General features: G+C 38.5%; 1 long non-coding RNA gene across 1 annotated transcript in view; it reads right to left on the reverse strand.

The window, feature by feature from the left end:
- Positions 1 to 16,545: 16,545 nt before the first annotated feature.
- Positions 16,546 to 17,962, reverse strand: part of LOC127487604 (uncharacterized) — a 125,529-nt gene continuing 124,112 nt past the window's right edge. Inside the window, exon 3 of the long non-coding RNA XR_011378791.1 lies at positions 16,546 to 17,770. This is a non-coding gene — a long non-coding RNA (uncharacterized lncRNA). The remainder of the gene's footprint in view (positions 17,771 to 17,962) is intronic.

Below are 17,962 nucleotides of genomic sequence, written 5' to 3' on the forward strand. Positions count from 1 at the left end.
GGAACCAAAGAAGATGACAAAATTAGTGACCATTACCAAACACTTCTCAAATTTGAATTTCTCCATTAATAGAACAATTATTTCAAATGTGAATTTGTCCAATCAAGAATTTAAAAAGTGATCAGAATTTCACTGGGGTGTCATATGTATAGAGATGAGTACTCATGTATCCCCTCTGTTTTCCAAGAGTCTATGTATACAGAAAATATATAGATAACCATTCTTGTTTCCTAATGCAGGGTTGAAAAGTCCTGTGGAAAATGTAGCCACACCTTTCCATGATATTATCAATATAGGACCATGGGAAGGCTTTTCTGGGCTACATCTAAGCAGGTGCTGATTCCACTCACTCTCACCATCTTTTCAAAATTGCTAACCCTGGAACTTTCCTGATGTTGCTCCATCACTCAGGTTGGAGTCCATGCTTGTGAATGTTTGTGTGAGAGTAACAGAGGATATCTGAGATTCAGTGTAATCCAAGGAGTGGTACAGGTATCTCCTCACTTGGTGTTAGCAAAATCTTCCATCCCTCAGGTCACGTCTCTCCTGGGCAGGAAGGAGACATTACTTTAAACCCACAGGTATGGGGGTAGGGATGACGTGACTTAGCCTGTGCTTCTGAGATTGCTTTTCAGCTTGTAGTGCACTACCAGAAGGCCACTGTGTGCCACTAGGTGTGCAAAAGATGGTTCCAGATGCTCTGTGAACAATGTGGCTCATTCAACATGGGAATGGATGTGCAGACCATGTGATTTGGGAGGTGTGATATTAGTTCCTGTAAGTCAGTTCCAGATGCTCTGTACAGTGTACCTGATCCACAGTGACTACAGGAAAGCATTAGGTATGTGGACAAAGAGTGGTGGGAGTTGCATGGGGCTGAATCCAGGTTGTTGCTCTGTCACAGTTTACTCATATCTAAGATAAGAATACTAACAATACAAGCCAAATGTCCCTAAATTCCATGAGAAAGCATTGTGAAATGTGTGCCAGCTGCCTTGTGCTACATGGAAGTTGTATTTGTAGGGCTTCATGTTGTCTCCTCTTCAAGTGAAGTGTCTGGTTCCCTCCTGCACTGTGTTACCTGTCTGGTCCTTCTGGTTTGAGTTTACAGCAGTTTATACAAGATCTATTTTCTAGGAGCAGGAAATTCTACAAGGGAAATTTGGGTCCTGCATAATATTTTCATTTCCCTTTGAAAAATTTAGTTTATATTGTATGAAAAACAGAGCTCCATAGATAGGAATTGTCTCTGAAAAAACAACTCTCTCACTGCACTTTTTTCTTAGTGTTTCAGAGCAGGGACAAAATAAGCCCTGACTTGTGTCAATCCTAGCTTTAGTTGGCCCAAGGAGTTACTGATCAGGCTGACCAGAATGAACATGACTTGATTGATACTACATTGCCTTGTCCATAGGTTATCAAATACTGGTGGCATTGAATTATTTGGACCAACTTTCACAAGGGAGGTGTAATTTGTTGAAGAGGACTCACAAGGGGTTATGAAATATTACTTATAAAATAGGCAACTTTTTTATATAAAAACATAATTTCCATCTTTTTAAAGTGTTTTAAAAATTATATTTAAGTTACACAATTTCATGTATTTTCATATTTAGGGTTATGATTTGAAATAAGAAATTTAGACAGATTTTAACTCCTAGAAAGTTTCTTAAAATATTAATAAAATATAATACTGTGTACACATGTAAGTAAAAATTTAAAACATGAAGACATGACCTTCAGACAATTTCTTTGTGGAATTCATATGACCTCTCCTCATGCCAGTAGCTTTAGTAAGAGCCAACTGATTTGCACATATAATGTTTATGAAAACATCTACATGTGATTGTTAAGTTGTACTGATTTTATTTGGCATGCAGTTTATTTCTGACCTACTCACAAATATGTATCAGCATTTGGTGTATGAGTACTCAAAAAACTTACTGGATTAGAAAAGAATAATTTGACTTGTAAATCAGTTGACATTTTGGGGTGGGCTTAGCTGACAGTTCTTATGATCAGTCTAGGTTCACAAATAAGGTTTTAGCCCTCTGGTACCTTGATTGAGCCTGGTGTCTTAAAGACGACTTCACTCACATGTCTGGTGATTTGTTCTGGCTCTAACATATTCTCTCTGTTTCCAAGAAGTAGGCCCCAGGTTTCTTCACTTGATCACTGTTTCAAAGAAGGACTATTAGACACTGTGCTTGTATCATATTTTCTGATATCCCAATGGCTAAAGCAATTGAAATGGGAAAATCAAGGGTCATTGTCAGGAATAACTGTGAGGGCATGGATAAATGAAGTGTCATCGGAAGCATTATGGAGATGTGTACTACAATAAACATCTATTTTGAACATTTTCCTTAAAGTTGCAGGCAAAAATGTGAGATAACCAGATGCATACTGTTTATGGAATGTAAGCAAGAAGTATTCTAATTGAAATGCCAGTGTGCATTTGTATTAATAGGAAAATAGTTTATACCACTCAAGTATTTTTTCTATAGAGTAAATTCTAGTGATAGCACTAGGTTTCTTTGGTTTACTGTAATTCATTTGTACAACAATCCTTAAATTTTTAAATTATTTCTTTACAGTAACATTTTTCATGCAATTATCAAATAGATGTTTCCATTAACTCTGTAATGACTTGTTCTTAGTTTCTACTCATTAATCAAATTGCCGGTATTCTTCTTAAGAAGGTACTCCTTCCTGCCTTTTCCCATGACTAAAGGGTTATTCCACAACAGCAGGTGGATTATGTTTTGCTTTACCACCTAACGTGTCTATTTTTTACCACCTAATGGGTCCATGTTTTCTCTACTCACTTCTGTCATAATGTCATTTGGCACAGTAGAATCTCTGATCCATACTAGTTTTCTAAAGACTGTTACCATTCACCTTCTCTTCCAGGAAACCTCTTCTCTTCCAGCAAACCTCTGTGTCACAGATAAGAGAAAATACATACCCAATAAGTTATTTACTTAATTATTCATCAGCTTATTTTGCATTATATTTTAGGAGTTATTTAAAGGTTCATTAATGAAAATGGGAAAGTAAGCATAAATAAAATTCAACATTAGAAATTGCGTAAACAAGGCTGGTGCCAGGGCTCACTAGGCTAATCCTCCACTTGCAGCTATGGTACTCAGGGCTCTAGTCCCGGTTGGGTCACGGTCATTTGGGGGGGGTGAACCAATGGAAGGAAGACCTTTCTCTCTGTCTCTTTCTGTCTCTCACTCACTGTCTAACTCTGTCAAAAAAAAGAAAGAAAGAAAGAAAGAAAGAAAGAAAGAAAGAAAGAAAGAAAGAAAGAAAGAAAGAAAGAAAGAAAGAAATTGCATAAACAAAGTGATACTGATGTGGTATAAGAAATTAGAATCATCTAAGTTTAATGAAAAGCGATCCTTGATTTTTCTGTTGCCACAGCAAAGGACATATTTGATATAGGATTCTAACTGTGACTTAGAGGAGAATGTAGTGAATTCTTGGGGCACATGAAGTCTGAAACAGAGTCTAGATGGACATACAGATGACTCTGCAACAGAGAATGACCTAGAAGGAGATGACAGCAGGGGGCAGTTCACTGATCTTGGTCTCCATAAGTGAGCAAAAAGTCCTTTCTTGATCTAGGCTGCTCAACTCTGTGTCTGTCACATCCTCACATCACATAAGAAATATTTGAAGCATCTATTTTTAAAACTTGTTTTCTTCATAACACATGTTCCTCCAAAGGACACATACTTTTTTCTCTTTTTAAAATGCCATATTTACCTTGAATGAACAGCTTAAGTGTAGTTTTTAAATAATCATGTTCAGGGAGTTACTGTGGTGGAAAGCAAGCTAAGACACCCTTCGCAAGCCCTGCATCCCTTATCAGCATGCCACTTCAAGTTCTGGTTACCACACTTGCTATCTATCTACCTGATCACATACCTGGGAGGCAGTGGATGATGCCTTCTGTGGTTGGGTGCCTGCCACTCACATGGGAGACCAAGATGGAATCTTGGCTCCTGGCATTGGGCTGGCCCAGCCCTGGCAGTTGGGGGCATTTGTGGAGTGAATCAGTGGATGGAAAATCAGTGTCTCTATCTCTGCCTCTCTGTCTCTCTTCCTCCCCTTTCTTCCTCCTCTCCTCTTCTCTCCCTTTCATAGAAATATATCTTAAATATATTTTAATTATACTTGTATCAGAAATCTCATATTTATTATTTTATTTTTAAGAAAATTCTGGGTACATGTTTGGCACAGGAGTTAAAATACAGCTTGGGATGCCCACATCTCATATCCATGTCTGGGATCAAACCCTGATTTGGCTTCCAATTCCAGCTTTCTGCTAATGCACATCCTGGGATGCAGCAGGTAATGGCTCAGGTAGTTGGGTCCCAGCCACCAACATGGGAGATTGGAACTGATCTCCAAGCTCTGAGCTTTACCTTGATGGAGCCTTGGCCTTTCATGGAGTGGTGATCAATAGATGTCATTATTGAAGGAGAATCTAGTCAATGTCACAAGCTTAATCTTTGGAGCAACATTGGTATTTTCACATAGAGCACATCCTCATATACTGTGAACGTTGTTCTAAGCAATATTTTTATATGCCCAGCAATACTCATTATGCATTTCCTTGAATTATGTCTCTAAGATGATACCTATTCGTTTACAATTATATTGGATGTATTTTTTTCAACCATTTTATTCTAACAGGGTAAAGAACTTCTCATTGCCTTTCATAAATAAATAAATGAAACTCATAATGTTTTCATTAATTTTAGTAAATTTTATAAATACTAGATTAAGTACGTCTTGAAACACTGGAAAATGGCCAGGAGTCAGGAGCTTCTTCCTGGTTCCCCACATGTGTGCAGGGGCCCAAGGACTTGGCCACCACCTGCTGCTTTCCCAGGCACGTTAGCAGGGAGCTGGATCAGAATTGGAGCAGCACGGACTTGAACTGGTGCCCATATGGGATGCTGCAGCTTCATTCCAGGGCTTTAACCTGCTATGCCATAACACCAGCCCCAAGTAAATAATTTTAAAATAAATTTTGCATATATATTTCAATGATCCTATATTTAGTTTATACTAATACTAAATTGTATGTTTGTAGCCCCAAAATTACTTCACATTGTTTCAAACTCATTTAATTGGTATATTCTGCTATATCACAATCTTAAAAATTAGTAATAAAAATAGATTTATGAATCATTAAAATGATTATGGACTAGGACTGTGGTTCATAGTTGGAGAAAACATTTTATTGTAATAAAATACATCACTTAACACTGGATATTTTAATTGCACATTTTAGTGGCATTAAATATTTTTGCATTACACAGCAACCATCACATTCCATCTACAGAATTTTTTTAATTATCCACAAGTAAAACTTTGAATGCATTAAAAGCTAATTCCACGTTTCCCTCCATTACAGACCCTGTGATCACTTCTCTACTCTCTTTCTTGAATTTGTCTACTCTAGAAACTCTAAGTGGAGTCATACAATAATTGTACCTTACTACCGGTCACTTCTAGTAGTATTATGTCTTGAAGTTTCATCCCTTGTTCTGGTACATGTAAAACTTATAATTCTTCAATTCCAAGTATATTTCATTGTATGTTGCTCTCATTTGAACATAACTTTGGTGGTGTTAATCCCCCCTTGTGAGGCATTAAGGTGGGAAAATTAATCTGAGTGTGGTGTTTAGAGGTGGGACTCTTGGGATGGGATTAGGATTAGAGGAGATCATCATTATCTTTTTATGGAAAGTTGGGTTGCTTCTATCTTTTGTTTATTGTGAATAATGTTGCTTTGAGCATGTGTGCACAAATATCTGTTCTTTTTAAAATCTTATTTAAGGTATACAAGTTTCATGTGTTTCATATACACAGATTCAGGAAAATAGTGATGCTGCCACCTTACCCTCCTTCCCATCCATGCTGCCTTTTTCAACCTCCCTCTTCTATTCCTATTCTTATTTTTTACAAAGATCCATTTTCGGTTAACTTTATACTCATAAGCTTACACTTACACTAAGTAAAGAGTTAGACAAATAGTATGTATATAGTAAAAAAAAATTGTTTCTCAACAGTAGAGACCCACTTTCACATCTCTTGGTTGTATACTCAGTAGTGGAATTCCTGGATCATAAGAAAATTTTATATTTAGTTTTTGGGAAGTTTCAGTACTTTCTTCCCTATTATTTTCATCATTTTGCATTCACAACTGTAGTATATTAGAGATTCAATTTCTCCATCATTGCTAATCCTTACTTGTACATAATGGACATTTGAATGAGTGTAAAGTAGTATTTTGTTGTTTGTCATTTGCATTTTGCTAACAACAAATTTATTGATAATTCTTTCATGTGCTAAGCAACAACTTGTATAACTTTGTAGAAATATTTAATTCTTTGTCCATCTCTAAATGTTTTTGTTTCTGAGTTGTAGGATTTTCTTATATGCAACATATCTCCAATAATGATGTCTTCTGAAACATGAATTGTAAAGACTCTTCCCATCAAATGTGTTCCCTTTTCACTCTGATAGTACCTTTTGTTGTATAGTTTTAATTGTATACAATTCCTGCTGCAGTTTTCTTTTGTTGCTTTGGAATCATTAGTATTATATAAAATAAATTACTACCAACCCCATTGTCATTGTTTCTCCCTTTTTTCTTAACATTTTAAATTCAAAATTAAAATTTGATATCATAACATAGACTATTAAATGATTGTCATTTATTTAGAGAACAATATTCAAATTAAATTTAATGCATTTCCAGTTAGAGTAGTATCCTTTGTTACTAATGGCTTTTTCAGTGTTTTAAATATGTCAAGCTGTGTTGGCTTGGTAGGCAAAGGCCAACCTACATTCAAAGGACAGTAATTGCCCCCTCAGATGCTAGAGTCATAAAAACATTCTGGCCTCCATGTGTCTACCACAAATGTAATTGTTATTTTGTATTTTAGTTTTGTCCAACATAAATTATAATTTTCTTTGTGATTTTTTCATTCATAGATTATATAGGTTACTTGAGTTTTAAATACTAGAGGCTTCTCTGGGCTTCTGTTTTCTAACTGACTTCTTTTTTAAATTTTTTAGAAAGCTTTTATTTTATAAATATAAATTTCATCAGTACAGCTTTAGGAATATAGCAATTCTTCCCCCCATACCCACCCTCCCACCTGCAAACCTTCCCATCTCTTACTCCCTCTCCCATTCCATTCTTCAGTAAGATTCATTTTTAATTAACTTTATATACAGAAGACCACCCCTATACTTAAGTAAAGATTTCAACAATTTGCACCCCCACACACACACAAAGTATAAAGTAATGTTTGAAAACAAGTTTTATAGTTAATTTTCATAGTACAACTCATTGAGAACAAAGGTCCTACACGGGGAGTAAGTGCACAGGGACTCCTGTTGTTGATTTAACAATTGACATTCTTATCTATGATGGCAGTGATAACCCATGCAGTTTTTGTTTCATGTCATTTGATACTTTCTTTTGGTCACCGTAATATTTAAAATTGTTATATCATTCTGATATATGATCCGTATATTACCATGAAAAATCTTGATAAAAATTGCCACTTTTATATTAATCCATAAAGATAATTCTACATCTATACTTTAAGAATAAAATGTGACATTCAAACCATTGAAAATGAGTACAAAAATTACAAGAGAAATTCAATCCAAGACACAGGATAAAGTATTGTAATTTAAAAGTTTTGGACTGTCTCTGTCTCTCTCTCACTGTCTAACTCTATCTGTCAAATAAATAAAAAAATAAAAAATGTCTTGATTGTCAAGAAATTTTTGAAACAAAAAAAGTCAGTGGGTATGTGGCCTGGCAGTTAAGTCACAAGTTGGGATGCCCACACCCAATATCATAGTGCTTCTACTGGAGTTCTGTTTCTACTCCAGATTCTGGCTTTGAGATAATGGACACCCTGGAAGGCAGCAGGTGATGGACCAAGTATTTTGATTCATACCACCTATATAAGAGATCTGGATTGGGTTCCTGACTTCAGGTTTCAATGAGTTCATTCCCAGTTCTTGTGAACAGTTGGGAAATGAACCAGTATAAGGGTGCTCTGTTTATGACTTCTCCCTCCATCTCTCTGTCTCTCCATTTGCCTCTCAAATAATAAAGAGCAGGAAAGAACAAATTTGCCTTACTTAAATTGCATGCATTCTTACAAAATTTCCTTTAAGAATGTATACTGAAATATAGACAAAGACGTTTAGTGTTTTCAAAAGAATCCATTTGAAACAGTATTTAGAAACTCAATACAACCATTTTGGTAATAAATGTAGTCAAGATATCTTGCAATTCCATTCAGGCCTATGCAATGCAGATAGGGCATAAAGCCTACCCTTTCTCTGGTAATGCTGAAAATGTAAATCTAGGACCCACTAATAGACATACAATTATTAATAAACAAGTCCTTCATATTTCACTGTTTACAGAAGTTGTATAGTAGACACACTAAATGTAAGAAGGAAGTCAGTGTGGGGAAATGTTAGCCAGATTTTTAAAGTTATGCATACTTATGGGATACCATGTGATGTTTCATTACATGTATCCATGTTGTTGGTTTACTTAACACATTGAACTCCAGTTTCCAGCATTGTGCTGCAAATGACAAGACTTCATTCCTTTTATGACTGAGTAGTATTCCATTGTGTATAGGTAACATATGTTTTTATCCATACATTTGATAATGAAACTCCACTGACTCCATATTTAGCTACTGTGAATAGTGCTGTAACTCTCTGATACAATGATTTCATGTCTTTCAAATATATATCCAGTAGTGGGATTTCTGGATCCTAATTTTAAATACATTGTCAAAATTTATTTAAAATATTCATTATATGTGTTGATAGGAATTATATGTTACTGTATTTTAATAATGTTGTGACTATTTAAAAATTTACTTTATATAAGTGAGATTGCATATATTTTCATTTTACTATTGTTTATAGCCCTTGCCTATTTTTCTACTGGACTATGTTATTTTTAATTTTTTATTTGTTTAACTTTTTATTTATTAGAGCCATTAAGCCTCTGACTATGATGTAAGCTAACAATCTTATCTCAAAAATATACTTATTAAGTTCAAAACAAAAAGAAATTCTGACACAGTTTTCCATAGTTGCAAAATAACTTACATTACCACTGATGCTTTGTGAGAGTTCCCAATTCACCACATCCTTGCCCACATTCGTACTTTCTGTCTCTTTATGATAGCATTTGAATAGTGTTGAGGTGATATCTCATCGTGGTTTCGATTTGAATTTCTATTTTGACCAGTGATATTGAGCATTCTTCATGTGTTTCTTGAGGATGTGTGTATCTTCTCTTGAGAACTGTCTGTGCATGTCCTTTGCCCATTTCTTCATTGGATTACTTTGTTTCAGATATATTCTGATTCTTAATCCTTTCTTTGATAAGTAGCTTGCAAATATTTTCTCACATTCTGTTAGATGTGTCATTTCCTTTGCTATGCAGTAGGTTCTGAGTGTAATATAATCCCATTTATCTAGTTTTGTATTTGTTGCCTGTGCTATTTTGTCATAGTATTCAAATACTCTTTGTTTACATCAATGTTTTGAAGTTTGTTCCCATTGTTATCTTCTAGTAATTTTATAGCTTCAGGTTTTATCTTTAGGTCTTTTATCCATCATGAGTTGATTTTTGTATATGGTGAGAGGTATGCGTTTTATTTTTTTACATGTGTAAAAATTATTACAGATTTGTCAGATCCTTTATTGAATGGATTATCCTTTTTCCAATGTCTGTTCTTGACACTTGCATCAAACATCAAGTGGATGCATATACATGGATAGATTTCAGCATTAACTAATCTGTCCCATTGATCCTTGTGTTGGGTTTTATGCCAGTACGATGCTGTTTCAACTATTGCAGTTTTGAAATATGGTCCTAAGATGCCTCCAGTTTTATTTTTTCACTTGGATTCACTTTGGCTATTCTGGATCTTTTGTGATTATACATGAATTTAGGATTTTTTTTGTAATTCTGTAGACAATGTCATTGATATTATACCTGCACATTGCTTTAGATTATATGGACATCTTAACAATATTTGTTTTTCCAGTCCATGAACAAAAAAATCTTTCCTTTTGTTTGTGACCTTGAAGATACCTTTTACTGTTTTTTTTTTATTTTTTTGACAGGCAGAGTTAGGCAGTGAGAGAGAGAGACAGAGACAGAGAGAAAGGTCTTCCTTCTGTTGGTTCACCCCCCAAATGGCCACTACAGCTGGCGTGCTGTGCCAATCCAAAGTCAGGAGCCAGGCACTTCCTCCTGGTCTCCCATGCAGGTGTAGGGCCCAAGCACTTGGGCCATTCTCCACTGCCTTCTCGGGCCATAGCAGAGAGCTGGACTGGAAGAGGAGCAACCGGGACAGAACTGGCGCTCTAACCGGGACTAAAACCCAGAGTGCTGGCGTCGCAGGCGGAGGATTAGCCTAGTGAGCTGCGGTGCCAGCCTTTTACTGATGGTTTATAATCGTACTGTAAATATCTTTCACCTTCCAAAATTAGTTATTCCTAAATATTTAAATGTTTGTATCTATTGTGAATAGAATTTCTATCTCAATTTCTCTTTCAGCAAAATTATTACTGTTGTATTAAAAAGCTAGATTTTTGGATGCTGATTTTCTATCCTGTAAATATCCTGAGTTAGTTTATCAGTTCTAACAATTTTTGTTGCAATATTTAGACCTTGCCATATACAAAGTCATGACTTCCTGCTTTCCAAGTTGAAGCACTATATTTCTTTTTCACATCTAATTGCTCTTGCTGATACCTCCAATACTATGTTAAATAAGGTTGATTAGCATTAAGAGAGTTAAGGAATAATACCTGCCCTCAATGATCCCTTAGACATGTTTAAATGCCTTATCCAGCCTCTATTCAATTTATGCATTTACTAAAAGACATATGTTAAAAGTAGATCAATTTCTTTTTTTTTTTTTTAATAGCCAAGCCTGCTTTTGTTTTTACTGAAGGCTCAGGTGGCACATAGCAGTTCATAAAATGGCTTCTGAGGTAGGGGGTTGAGGGAAACAAAAAATAAACTGAGGTGGGAGAGAAAACCTGAGAAGGCAAGAGCTGGCTGGTTCCTTCTCAGCCTGATTTAGGGGAGGGAGTAGACACCTCTGAAAATCAGGATGGATCCCTTCCTTCAACCCTTGGTAGGGGAGAGGGGAACCAGGCAAAAGGCTGCTGCTTTGGCTCTCCTGAGTCTCAAGAGAAAGGGAAAAGCCGGTGTTTTCATGTCATGAATTATGGGAAAACGGAGAGGGGTGCTGGGTAGGGTACAAGTCAGTCGGAAAAACTGGCAGACGGAGATGGTGGCTGGGTGTCCATTGACTTGTACACTCTCCAGCATGGTGGTGGTGGTGGTGGGTCTCAGTGTTGATGGAGGCTAGGTCTCCGGGGCTGAGGTCTCTGTGGGACCAGCAGTAGAGGCAGTTTCCTAAGCACTGGGGCTCAGTCCAGGAGCCATCAGTGTGGCCTTGGCTGGAATAGGTCTCCCCATCTCCACCTTCCATTGTCAGCTGCTGGGGTGCCTAGGAAGGAAGGGCCTGCAATGTCTGGGCTGAAGTCTGAGCTGGGGACCACTCACCTCCCCATTGTTTGTCTCCCTGCTCTGCGGCCTTGTCTTTGGGCTCCACCCCACAGTGCCCTCTCTTGGCTGCTGCTGGCTGGGGGGCCGGGGTCCTCGCACAGAGGCCTGGTGCCCTTGGTACAAGTGGTGTCCATGTCCTCTGGGGCCCCGTGCAGTCTTCAGCTCGCTCCCCTTCACTGCCAGGTTCTTTCCCAGTGGAGGGCGCCTCTGCACCGTGGGTGCGCGGCAGCTGGGCGAGGCTGGGGATGAATCGTGGAACCTGCTCCTACTGCGGCACAGCGGCTGCCCCATTCACCGGTGCCTGCCCGCTCTGGGCCGAGTTACATTAGCAGCTTCTGCACGTGTCTCTCCTCCTGCGACATCAAGCTCCACAGGCTCCCCACAGCCAGCGCTGTGCAGAAACTTCCTGCGCTTGATTCTTCTACTGTCGAGTGAACAAAGACGTCCTCCTTGGGGTCATCCCTGTTGAATCCGTAACCATTCGGACCTGAATCCCCAGCACCACTTTGTCTACCTGACTGGACTGGAGAGCGCTGGGGTCTCCGAGGCTGCATTCCCTGTTGCCAGGGGTGCAGGACCTGGCGACCAGGGGCTCCTAGCAGCACTGCCCAAAGCAGATAGGCCCTCTGCTGCCCACTATCTGTGGCTGCCCACTATCTGTGGCTCCCCAGCAAACATTGGTACTGTCACCACCATCAAACCTGCCACTGTCGCTGGCACTGTCACCATTGGGCTGGAGGCCGCTGTCCCCACTCCCCCGGCCCCCTTTCTCCTTCCCCACACTCATCACGGGGTTCAGTATGGGCCACTGCAGCTACCTGCTCCACCTCTTCTGCAGCCCTGGCCACTGCCCTGGCTCCTCTCCGGTTCCCTAACCCGCCCCCTGCATGCTGGCAGCGGGCCCGGATCCGAGGCCAATCGCAGCCTGCTGCCGAGGTGCATGCACCCTGCCTCTGGGCGCCAGCCAATCGTAGCTCAGCAGCCCCCTGGCCCGCATGCCCCATTGGATGGAAGATCTCTCCCTGCAACTCTTTCAAATAAATAAATAAATTTTTAAAAAGCTTGGATTTAAAACTAGAATGTGATTGTCTTAGGGGTAAACTAGTTGATGAAATATAAAAGAGAACAATTGGTCTCCTAAAATACACACCTGAAAAACATAGGTCATTTTATCTGGATTGTGATTTAGAGCACACATTTGCATTACAACAAAAATATAACAAAGCCATCAGTTTACAGCAACTGTGTACAGTTGTTAGCAAGATGGTACAGTCAATGGCATGCTATATAAAAATTCCTACACTTCATAGAATCTTTTTAAAATTGTAACCAAAAGCACAGCTTAAAATAATCTCTGAGAGTCAGTGTTATGATACACCAGGTTCCTGCAATCCTGGATCCCACAGTGGAGTGCAGGTTCAAGTTCCACCTGTTCTGCTGCTGATCTGACTCTGTGCTAATGCACTTGGGAAGGCAGTGGAAGATGGTCCAATGCTTGGACACCTGCCACTCATATGGGAGACCCAGATGGAGTTCCTGGCCCAGTATGACCATTGTGGTCATTTAGAGAGTGAACCAAATAATGGAAGACCTCTTTCTCTCCTTCTTTGTCATTCTGCCATTCAAATACATAACATAAATCTTTTTAAAAAGCAAAATCTCAGTTGTTTCTAAAGCAGTTAGTAAGAAACAATCCATACCACCAAATGGCTTTATAAATAAAATTTAATGTGATTTTATTAGGAAAGCATAATTTGCAAGTCTAAAAACACAATAATCAAGAGAAAATAGTTATTAATAGTAAAGAAAATTTTAATGAAGCAGAAATCATAAAGTATTAGAGTGACAACCCAAAGTTCCTTTTTTTAAAAAAAAAAGGCAATTACTTAGCTAATCTAACTTTAAAAATGGAGGTGGAGAAATTACTAATATATAATATTATAATTTATAAGATAAAACTAACCACATTTTTGGGCCAGCGTTGTGACATAATTGGTTAAGCCATCACCTGTAATCCTGGCATTCGATATGGGTGCCAGTTCTAGTCCAGCTGCCCCACTTCTGATGCAGCTCCCTGCAAATGCACCTGAGAAAGGTAGCAGAAGGCTCAAGTCACTGGGCCCCTACACCATGTGGGTGACCCGAATGAAGCTCCAGGTTCCTGACTTTAGCCTGGCCCAATCTTTGCTGTTGTGGTCATTTGAGGAGTGAACCAGCAGATTGAAGATCTACTTGTTTCCCTCTCTCTCTACCTCTGCCTCTCAAATAAATAAAACAAACCTTAAAAACCCACATTTTTAAACTAAATATCTCCCCACAATAAAAGGAAATAAAAGAAATCTGCAGATCCTCGGAAACATAGATGATCTCACACTATCCACATGTAGATAGAAAGGAAAATTTGGTCTAAAAGTTAACAGATTTTACCAAAAAAAGAAATCTGAAGCTGAAAATGATGTATAATTGTTAAAAATATTACAATGAGTATAAAATATTAAATAACAATTTTAGATAGCAAAAATTATTATATATAATCCAGACTGAACTTGGTTTAATATGAAACATATTAATGTAATCAATTACATTGACTAGATAAAAGGAATGTAATATTGTTATATCTGATTATGTGCAAAAATGATAGACTTTGGACATAAAGAGTATATATTTTATTATCTCACGACCGTGTCAGTCAAAAATACAGGCACTTAAATGAAATATCTCTGCAAGTGAGATCCCAGTGGAAAGAATGGGCCATCAAAGAAGGAGGTACCTTTCTCTGAAGGGAGAAGAGAACTTCCACTTTGACTATGACCTTGTCTAAATAAGATCAGAGTTGGTGAACTCAAAAGGCTTCCATAGCCTTGGCAACTCAGGACAAGAGCCTAGGGTGATTACTGACACCATAAACAACAGTGTCAATTTGTTAAGTCAACAACAGGAGTCACTGTGCACTTACTCCTCATGTAGGAACTCTGTCCTTAATGTGTTGTACAATGTGAATTAATGCTATAACTAGTACTCAAACAGTACTTTACACTTTGTGTTTCGATGTGGGTGCAAACTGTTGAAATCTTTATCTAATATATAATAAATTGATCTTCTATATATAAAGATAATTGAAATGAATCTTGATGTGAATGGAAGGGGAGAGGGAGCGGGAGATGGGAGGGTTGCAGGTGGGGGGAAGTTATGGGGGGGAAGCCATTGTAATACATACACTGTACTTTGGAAATTTGTATTTATTAAATAAAAGCTTAAAAAAAGAAAAATAAAAAAATACAGGCACTGATTCATTGGAAAATATGTGCATTTCTCATGACATTGACTGAGATCACACAGGGATATTCGTCTTGGGACTCAGCTGATCTAGAAGGTTTAAGACAATTTATACACATAACTGGTGTGTGGTCACGGAGGAGGCTAGGGTGCTGGGACTCAGCTGGGCACACGTCACTCCCTAGGTTTCTCCAGGCATTGCCCACAGAGAGTAGGTCTACTGCCTTCAGTAAGGCCTGGAGCTGCCATTGCATTGAAGGCCAGGTCTAGAAACTGGCACGACATTGCTTACAGTGTACTCTCGTGTCAAGGCACTCACATAGTATCTTAGAGTCAGAGGAAGAGAATGCAGACTCTATCTCAATTAAGCCACATTAGATATTTTGTTGGCATCTGTAAGTAGAGGCAGATTATGTGTTTACAAAACCTTCCTCATATGTAGGGCCCCCAAAACCCCTCAATCTCAACAAGTAATTGTTAGTGTCAGAATCTGAAAGTGGGAGGAGGATAAAAAAAAGCAGGAGTTGGATAAAAAATTGGGGAAGTTGCCATGGTTCACTAATTGTGAAAGACTATCAGAACTTGTGAGATAAAAACAGAGAACTCTATGAGTGGCTTGTTGATTGTAACAAATATATTATACCAGTATAAGATGTTAGCAGTAAGGAAGCCCAGTGTGGGATATATAGGAACTATGTGATTATTTTATAACTTTTGTTTTGTACATTTGAAGTATTCTGAAATAAGTTATCTTTATAACAGCATTGATACACTAAGAATTTTGAAACAAAACTATATTGCACTTAAGAGTTGGACATAGATGCCACTGTCTTCATTGTTATGAGATTATTAACCATGGAAATAGGGAAATAAATCAAGTTAGAATCATAATAATTTCAGCAGAAGAGAAAATATTTTGTTGAAAATTATTTGGTTATAGAAAAAAATTTAAATAATCTTGGAAAAGCTAAAATTAGCAAGCTAACCTAATGAATCATTTTATAAAATCAGCATTCAAATAACAATAGTCTTTGTGGTTTTCTTTATTTTTTTTATTTGTTAGATAGAGTTAGACAGTGAGAGAGAGAGAGAGAGAGAGAGAGAGAAAGGTCTTCCTTCCATTGTTTCACCCCCCAAATGGCTGCTATGGCTGGAGCTACACCAATCCGAAGCCAGGAGCCAGGCACTTTTCCTGGTCTCCCACATGGGTGCAGGCGCCCAAGCAGTTGAGTCATCCTCCACTGCCTTCCCGGGCCACAGCAGAGAGCTGGACTGGAAGAGGAGCAGCCGGGATGCTGGCACTGCAGGTGGAGGATTAGCCAAGTGAGCCACGGCACCAGCCCATGTCTTTGTGTTTTTCAACACAGACCAATTATAAAATGTAATGGAATAGAAGATCCCATTTTAACTAAAAAAAAATTAAATAAGATAAAATGTTAGAAGCTTATACACACATATCATTGTAAAAGGGGAAAATATGTTTTTGAATAAAGGCTTAATATTATAAAAAGTTTTTACCCCATTTTAATTTATAGAAAGTTAAATATGAAAGGTGCATTTTATAAAATGTATTTATAATTTATAAATTATAAATTCTTAATTTAAAAATCACTGGCTGTTTTATTTTCTACAGTAAATTATTATAGACATGTTTAGAACCCTCAAGCCAAAAATAGTAAAAAAAAATCCTTCAAAAAAGAACAGTGAGAAAGGACCCTGTAATAATGTTCACACAGTGTGATACTGGCGCATAAAGGAACAAAATAAAATTTATATCTTGATTCAATTATGCATGGAAAAATAACATAAAAAGGCAACATGCTTAGCAGAAAATACAAAAAAAGGAGGCAGAGGAGGAGGTGTGGGAGGAGAAGGGGGTGGGGGAGGGATGGGAGGTAGGGGAGGGGAGAAGGAGAGGCTGCACAGGCTGCTCCACTGAAGACCTGTGCTCTCCCCCGACTGGGTGCCTGAATTCAATGGTGTGGGTTCTCTCCGCAAAGTGCAGAAATTGGCGTCCCAGTGGAGTAGAAGACTCAACTGAACTAGTGAAAACGTGAAAGTTCTAAGCAATACACTATGAAGGTGGAGACAGAGGCCTAAGATGCTGTCCTGGACTGCCCTGCAGTATTCCAGCTAACAGGAGCAGCTGGGCAGCAGTGGGCAGCTGCATGGAAAGGAGGTGGCTGGAACCCCTAGCTGGCATGTGCAACCAGTAGAACAGCTTGCCCTGCAGGGGCAATGGAGCGCAGCCTGGCAGGAGCTTGGGCTTGGAGCAGTCAGGCGAGGAGGAGCCCAATAAGGACACAACAGGACTGCCATTTCCTCTGTGTGGCATCTTGCAAAAGCTTCTGGAAAGAAGAATCTGTGCTCTGGAACCTGCTGTGCACCAAGGAGTTCCTGATGGCAAACCGCTGGAGCAGCAGTTCCTGCTCTCCTTAGTGAACTAGAGAAGTGGATTGCAGCAGCACAGGGGCCAGATGGCGACTTTGAACTCCTCTACTTCCTGACCTGGGAGATGTTAGGCTGAACAATGGTTGCTCTTGGTGTTGAGCATTGTTCTGGAGTGTCCGTATGATGTCCATAGACTGTACCTTGTATCCTGGAGCATGGCTCCCTGCATTTGCACATGTAAACGCTCTTTTAAATGTGACTTCTGTGTTCCCTGATGGTGCAGCTGAGGTTGGGGGGAGCTGAACTATGAGATCAACAGGGAAGAGAAAAGGGGTCCTTTTCCTGGCTGTGTCCTGCCCACCCCTTGCAGGTCAAAATGCAAATCAGCAATTGTCTTGTTCCTCTTCCCACATTGTGCATGCTCCATTTTACCTATTTTTTTAATGAAAAAGAAATCCTTTTTGGAAAACAAATTACCAAGCTTTAAGGGGGCAATTTACTTAGAAAAAAATTGTTTTAAATATTTGAGGTGAAGTACCAAGAATGATTTCAGTTACTGAGTTATTTTAAAAAGATGTTTTTGATTTATGAAACATTCAGAAGTGCCATGTTCACGCATGATGA

Source organism: Oryctolagus cuniculus, chromosome 1 (genome assembly GCF_964237555.1).
Source record: "Oryctolagus cuniculus chromosome 1, mOryCun1.1, whole genome shotgun sequence".
Lineage (NCBI taxonomy): Eukaryota > Metazoa > Chordata > Mammalia > Lagomorpha > Leporidae > Oryctolagus > Oryctolagus cuniculus.